Genomic DNA, 8066 nt, shown 5'->3' with positions numbered 1-8066 from the left:
TTGTTTTGGAAGTAAATCTTGCATCATTACACAATATCTGACATTCCAGTGAAATAGCACAAAAATTGTATATAAATATTGGTCATTATAGAATTTATTCAAGCTGATGTTTTAGAGGAACAGTTCAGAGTAAAATTTCATTAGCAATAAAAGCACAGACAGCCTTATAACTAAGTTAGATGCATATTTTCAATTAAAAAGACATAATATACAGAAAAATAATTTTAGCTATGAGTTGTATATCTGTACCCATTTTACTTTTTCTTGCTGAAGTTAAAACATATTTTCAATAGAATAAATATTTGGAAATTTACTTTTTTACTGAAAGGAATTTTGACAGTAACGATATTTTTATTTAAATATATTTCATCTTTAAAATATGAAAAAGTAACACTGTCATAAAAACTGCATGAACACATATTTTGGAAATTGAGATTATATGCTGACTTTGTTCCACACGAGAACACAGTAATTCTGTGATTGGTTCCCAGGGTTAACCCAAAGCAATTCATGCCACAAAACATGTTACACACCCAAGCGCCTAAACTTAGTGACATAAAACAATGTTCTTTTTATTTGTAATTGTTTTGGTCAGTCAAATTTTTTTTGTATGTCTTGACCAACACATTTGATCTATACTGGGCTCTTTTATGCATCTATAGACTCAGTTGGCAGTTTGACTGGCAGATCTAGTTTAAGGTGATATTCTATAATTGCCATACTCATATCTGACATATGTCACCACTGGCTATCAGTTGGGTTCATCACTTCTTCTCCATAATGGCACTTCATCTTGCAGAATGCTAGTTTATACTCATTTATATGGATATAAAGTTCAAAGTCCAACAAGAGAGTAAACCCCAGTATGCAAATACTTTGCAAGTGTCTGTCTGCATTATCTTCAATAAAGTTCCATTGGCCAAGCAAGTCACATTGAAGAGGGTAACAAGCAGGTAGGGAAAGATTTTGGTTTTTAAGATGTTCTCTACCTAACAATTCATTCTTTATTACTTGCCTTTAAGATACATGGACACTAAGGAAAAACATTGACAATCTTTTTTTTTTTTCTTAGTATTCACATAAAACAGAAAAACAACATACTGAAAATTCAATTTTTGATCACTTTTTCAGAGTTAAATATTTAGCAATCAAACAATTTATTAGAAGCTTGTCTCAGGTAAAAATAGGATATTTAGTGTAAATATGATTTTCTTTACAGTCCTTGATATATCTTTTCACCATTTTCAACTGAAATATATATGTAAACATAGGGGGTAGGGACCACAACCAACTGCAGAGAATCTTCATTTAATCATAAGATTGATTGAGTTAAATAAAAAAGAAATCAAATTTGGAGAGCAACACATAACATATATTCAGGATTAGAATAAAACTATCTGCATGAAAAAAAGTTTAGAAGAACCTCTATTCATCCACCAATATCTTCTCTTTGTCCACAAACCAGGGTTTATGCAAGCCTGGAAATTAAATGGCATACCCTTGCCTGAGTGCTACTATTCCTGAGAGCTACTATGCCAGGGATTTGGCCTAGGTCCTGCCGCTCGCGGCACAGAAAGCCAATCAATGAGACAAAGAATACTGGCAAGGAGGAAGGCTTTAATTGGGTGCTGAAGTCAAGGAGAAAGGGAGATAAAATCTCAAATCTGTTGCTTCAGTAGACTAAAATTAGGGGTTTGTACAGCAGGAGAAAAATCTAAGTATGTGTGAGAAAACAGGAATTAGAGAAAGATAAGGAAGAGGAGTTGATCGACAGGCACAGGTGATCAGTTAGGCAATCATGAGGGGTGAGGGGTCCAGCATCTCATTGACCAGATGTGGCGATCTGGTGAGTTTCAGTTCCTTGATACTGTCTGGGAAGCCTGATAGTTGGTTTCCTGGGAAAGCAACTTGGATAAGACAAATGTAAGTCTTTCAAGTTTTTAGACTGTGAAAGTCAATTTTTATGTTTATTCAAAATAAACCATAAACATGAGTTCTATGCGGCAATGGGGCTGGCTTCACTATCTTTGAGGTCATAAAGTAACCTTTTATTTGCCTTCTCCTCAACTTTACCTCTTGTTTTGACAATTGTTTAAGAAATACAAACCTCAGGGAAAATGAAGAAAAAAGGAAATAAGATGAGTGAGAATGAAAAAGCATTCCACACTGCCAGAGAAGAAAGAAAACTCAGCCTGCAATAGATTTATTTATATAAATAAATGTTCATTTATCTAGATGATTATTTTTGCCCAGATTTCTTATTGGTACAGAACATTTTCTAGAGATGTCCTTTACAAAACTTTGACTTAAACAATTAAATAGTCATAACAGCTATTGGGCTAAGAAATGTTGCTTGGTCATCACCCAAATAAAAATAGGGGCAATGAATTCTTTCTTATAGTAAACACCAGGGCTGTGCAGTTACCAACTCATTTGAGATTGAGTCAACTGTCAACAACTTGGCTTATGATGAAGAAATCACCACAAACTAATCCATCAACTACACTATACAAATGTCTTCCAGATGAATCTCTCTAACATGCAACTATGACAGCTTGATGGCCTTTAGTGGTATTTAATTGCCAAGCTCCTAAAACTGATTTCCAGTGTTCTCCATGATCTGGCTACGTCCATCCTCTCTAGCCTGAGATTTTACTATGCCATCCATCAAACTTCACTTTCCAAGAATGCCTGTTGATGATTCTTGCCTCTGTGTGTTTCTTGCCTCTGTTCTTTTGTTCATATTTCTCTCCATCTTGAAATTACCTGGTGCCTTCCTACATTCTCTGTCTCTCTTTTCACTTCCTTAAATTCAAATTTAATTTTATTGAATTCAATTCACTTCACACAACTCAGTATGTCACTTATTTACCAGGGGATTGTCCTTGAACTCTGTGGTCTGGGTTAGGAATGTCTTCTCTTGACTGTCATAATAACTTTTATCTGTCACTATTCTAGATTGTTCTTACCACAGTGTTTTATAATTGTCTGTTATGCAGTATTTCCAACATATCCCTCCCTATCTCTGCCTCCACTGGAATGGAAACTTTCTAATGTTAAGACTCTCAGTCAATGTATCTTTATATCTCCAGAAATAACGCTATGATGAATGCATAGGAAACAATGTATAAACCTTAAGCAAATGAGTAGAGAAGAGCTGTGACTAACAGTAAAAGAAGATGGACAAGCTGGAGAGTGTGTAGATAGCCAAAGTCTGTGGAAAGCAATTTGAAAATATGTATTATGAATATTTAAATATTTATACTTTTTGAGTCAGTAATTCTACTTCCAAGATTCTAAATAGTCAAGAAATATGAATAGATGCTATACAAATATGCATATAAAACCTATAACATAGCTATTTTAAAATGCAAACCACTTTTGATAACCCAAATGTCCACTAACAGAAAAACTCTTAACTCAATCCTGGTATGTACATGTGATGAAGCATGGAAATAACATTTTTAAAAGAATATTTAAGGATATGAGAAAATGCTCTTAACACAACAGCAATTCCATTTATGCATTTTAATTCCTTTATTATATTTCCATAAGTGTGGCCTATATAATGTTGATTTATTATCTTTATTACTCTGAATATTAACTTCATCAGCATAAGTTTGAACAAATTGTTCTCTTTTCATTGATTTTTTCTATTATACAGTGATTCACGTCAATCTTTAAAATCAGGCATTTCTTTAACTCAGGAAGCTTATGTCTGTTTTATCTTTGATTATGGCTTTTCTTATATTTGTTCTAATATTATTTTTAGAAATATGAACTTACATTGGATTTTTCTCTTATATAAATATCCATTATCTTATTTGGATATTTTCTGCTTATTGGCTATTTTTCTCTGACTTCTGGATTCAATTAACACGTTAGAATTGAAATCAAGATTCAGATTTTGTTACAGAGTCACTTCTGTATATTGTTATTTCTGTTAAAAACCACATGCACAATTGCATTTTAGTTTCCTTTTACATTTTTTACTTCATTCAGCTTTCTTATCCCCTTCCACATTTATGAATAACTTTCCATTTCAGTCATTATAATATAATTTTGTTCATGTGTTTAGTAGAGCCCATATTTTATTGAGTTTTACTGAAAAAAAAAGTGCTTTCCAAAATTTGTCTTGTATTTTATAAATAGAGTTTTCCAATAAATCTGGAATAGACTTTTTCTATTGCTTACTGTAATGAAGCTTTTAACAAGTCTTATTTTCTCCCGATCTTGGACAAAAATAGATAATATGCTGCACACATACAAATAAAATGTTGCATCTTTCTTGCTGACATCTCACTGTCTACCTGGTTGAGCAAAATCTTGACAAAATTTTCTTCCTCTTAGATTTTAAATTATAGGTTTAGTTGACTTTCAAACCATAAGTACAATTTTTAATATTAGTAGCTATTGTTTAGCTAGTGTTACCACTATTAGATTGAGAAAAAATGTTCTTCTTTTACAGGTTGCTGTGCCTTCTATGCAGGTAATTTAATCTCAGATTATTATAAGCTGTTTATAATGCTTCTCACTCAACAACATTAACTCTCAGAGTATCCTGATCCTAAATCCTTTCTTACAAACCCATTCTTATTACATACTCTACATCATGGAATATACTGTACTATAACTAGTACATTTCGACTCCAAATATATGTTAGTAACATAAAATTAAGAGTGCAATGGCAATGGCCACTTTATATACCATGCGTTGTGAATTGTAGGGATGGATTCTCAATCTCTGTCCTTCTACAGATGCACATTTGCTTACCCCCTAAAACTATGGTATGCATGCCCCCTTTTTTCCCACAATAATTTATTTATTGAATGCCTCCTCTTGCCTCCCTTGCTGTCTCTAGGTCACTTTTTTCCACTTGTAGATTTTGTGCGCAAGCCCCAGAAAGATGCTGGGGGCAGGGTCGCTGCATACTCTTCAGTGAGTCCTATAATGTGACTGTAAGTGTCTTCCTCATATTGCAAGAAAATGGCTGGCAGATCCAGCTTCTCATATAGTGCCTTCACCCGGGCCATCTTCTCGGCTTCCTTCTGCCTGAATTTTCCTTCAGGATCTGATATTGTTCCGGAGTGGCCTGTTGCAGACACTGAACCACCAGTCAGCTGCATTTTTGGTCCTGGATGTCACTGTCAACTTCACCTTTCACACTGGGGTCCCCAAAGAGGTCAAGGTAATCATCCTGAACCTGAAAGAACTCTCCCATCCCCAGCAGGATCTTCTTGGCATTGGTGTGCTCCTTCTTGCCATCAATTCCTGCCAGGTACATGGCTGCAGCTACAGGAAGGTAGAAGGAGTAGAAAGCTGTCTTGTACTTGACAATATATTTGTGCCTCTTTTCAGTGAATCTGCCAAGATCCACATTGCCCTGGGGGGCTGGGATGAGGTCCAGAGTCTGCCTAATCCCAGTCTGATAGGAACTCTGCAGGAAGAGCTCTGTCAGGTTCAGGTAATAAGGCTGCTCCTGGCAATAGATCTTCAGCAGGTGGTAGATACATGCTTCCAGAAGGATAGTATCATTGACGGCATCTAAATCCATGCCCGGCTTCTGATACCAGCAGATCTGTCCCCGGCAGGTGAAGGATGAATCCATGATGTCATCTGCCACCAGGAAGAAAGCTTGCAGCAGTTCCACACACCAGCCCACAGTCAGGGCCTGTTGGAGACTATCAGCATCCTGTTTCCTTGGCTCCATCACTTCCCCCAAATGCTACTAGCACCGTCAAACCTGAGGGATACTTGCCTCCAATGGCATTGTACTCCAGGACCTCCTTGAGCTGGGCAATAACATCTTCTGTCTCTGGGTGCCCCATCTTTCCTCAGTCAGCACCCTAACAATCTGGGAGAAGTGTTGAACAAAATCCTGCTTTTCTTGGGCATAAACATCTGATTTCTGGTGTCCATTCATTCTGAGGGAGGAGCAAAGGGCTCTGTTCCTGGATGTGGGTCTGCAAGACCCTTTAATAGATTTCCAGGATGTTTCATAATACAGAGTCCTGTGCAATGAAGTTGTTAATGGGACATGAGAAGACCTGCGATGTGGGAGGGTTGGTGGCGGGAGATGATGGTCAGCATTTACAAAGAATCGCTATGGACCCTATGCATTGTCATGGTGGTTGAAGAATACAAGAACATAACTTTTTATGGGAACACTTTTCCAATACTGAATCATGTGACTATAACTTTCCTAAATTTATACCTTGCAGTTAAACATTTCTGTATTTACATAACTATTTTCTTAAATAGATTATAGAGACTTAACCAGGCAGCCTAATTTTTCAAATATTCAAAATGGAAGTCAGAATATTTCTTTAAATAATTATCATTCCTAAATGTATTTTTACAATATTAGAAACTTTGATCAATTAAAATGTAGTATGTATTAAAGCAGTGAAGGAAAAATGCCCCTTGTAGTCACCTCTAAAGCTTTCTACATATAATTAACTGTGTAACTCGGTGTTCAAAAGCAAAGTATATTAGCCAGAATATTGAGCATTTCATGATTGAAATTCTGAACAATGCCTAGATAGAGCAGAAAATAGTGACTATAAACTCAGTCCTTGTTCTGAATGCCCTTGTTTTAAAGATTTAAGTCCCTAAAATGATACAGATTTCATTTTGGATATTTAATTTCTTTTTTCTTAAGTAATAAAATATACATAAGTAATGTGGCAGAGGTGATGATGGATGACTTAAAATAGATAATTCTCTGGAGAATAATGACGGTTTATAATATTAATGTTATGAGCAGTGAAGACCGAGAAAAGGTGAGAAACAGAGTCTTGTGACTTCCTATGATATTTATTGATATAAATGCTATAGCTGTTCTTGGATTTGAAAATGATTTTGATGATTCGTTGCCAATCATAGATTAAGAACTACATTTCATACTGATGGCTACTCAGTTGGGCTATATACACAGCTTTTAAATTTAGATTCCTTTGCTACAGCCAGTAACAGAATATGTAGGCTTAAAGTATGGATATATCTAGTTTTATCCCAAATGACAAGGTGCTTTTCTCCATTTAGTGGCTGTAACCTCAGTGCCTAGAACAATCCACAACAATTATGAAAAGTAGCTGTTGAATAAATCAGCAAAATTTAGGAACAATGTTTTTATGTATCGCATCTTTCATTTATTAGAATGCCCAAACATGCAGTAACCACCTCAACTGTTATATATGATTGTTGCACATCATGCTATTTTCTTTGTGAATCCTATTTTTAAATGGTACTTCTTGAAGTTCTTTATTGACTTAGTACTTCTCTTTTTCTAAAGTTAGATATCCTCCCATATTTTTCTACTTTATAGGGACAGAACATTAATTACTCACCAACTAATTGATAATTCAATCACTTTGAAAATTTCATTTCATAAACATTAGCAAGAATCATGGCTGCAGATTATAGTTGTAAAATCTGTGGACAAGAGTTATGCTAAAGGGTGTTGTATATTTAAGAAATAACATGAAGGTGGTCTTTGCCCAGGGCAGATAACAGCACCCAAGCACCTGCCATTCACCGGCCACCACTGCTGGAATAGTTCCTCAGCGTAGATGTATGCACAACCGTAGCAGATAAAGGAAGATTGAATAAGATATAAGTTAGAAAGTTTTGCTTTCAAAGCCCACTCTAGATTCCTAATGAACTAGGCTGCAGCATGTGAATACTATTAGGTTGGTGCAAAAGTAATTGCAGTTTTTACCATAATATTGTAGATGTAGCCTCGAACTGATATTGACTAGCTTGCTTTTCTCCCATTCTCCCTTCATAAGTGTTTTAAGTCTTGCTAAGACTGAAGAAAGTCCAGTCTATTGAAAGGCAACAGGTGTGGGGTGGCAGGGGCGGGCAAGAAGGCCGATTAGAAGCCACAGTGATCAGAAGCCCCGTTCAAAAAGAACTATAATAGCATGTGAATCCTGCACCAGCAAATGAGGTATCCAGATTCTCTCATCAGAACTGACAAGGTGGCTGCCATGACCCAAGGATAGGACAGAATAGTGTGGTCCAAGGGCTCACCTGAGAGCCACATGGGACAGAAGACCCTGCC

At 35.9% G+C, this 8066-nt stretch overlaps 1 pseudogene across 1 annotated transcript; it reads right to left on the bottom strand.

Annotated features, from left to right (window-relative positions):
- Positions 1-4858: 4858 nt before the first annotated feature.
- Positions 4859-5947, bottom strand: LOC117074060 (annotated as a pseudogene). Its single transcript, XR_004433510.1, has one exon. The product of XR_004433510.1 is annotated as a farnesyl pyrophosphate synthase-like (transcript).
- Between the last annotated feature and the right edge of the window lie 2119 nt (positions 5948-8066).

This window comes from Trachypithecus francoisi, unplaced genomic scaffold (assembly GCF_009764315.1).
Source record: "Trachypithecus francoisi isolate TF-2019V2 unplaced genomic scaffold, Tfra_2.0 Lachesis_group5, whole genome shotgun sequence".
In the NCBI taxonomy this organism is placed as follows: domain Eukaryota; kingdom Metazoa; phylum Chordata; class Mammalia; order Primates; family Cercopithecidae; genus Trachypithecus; species Trachypithecus francoisi.
The sequence above is the reverse complement of the archived record's forward strand: the minus strand, read 5'-3'. Positions and strand labels throughout refer to the sequence as shown.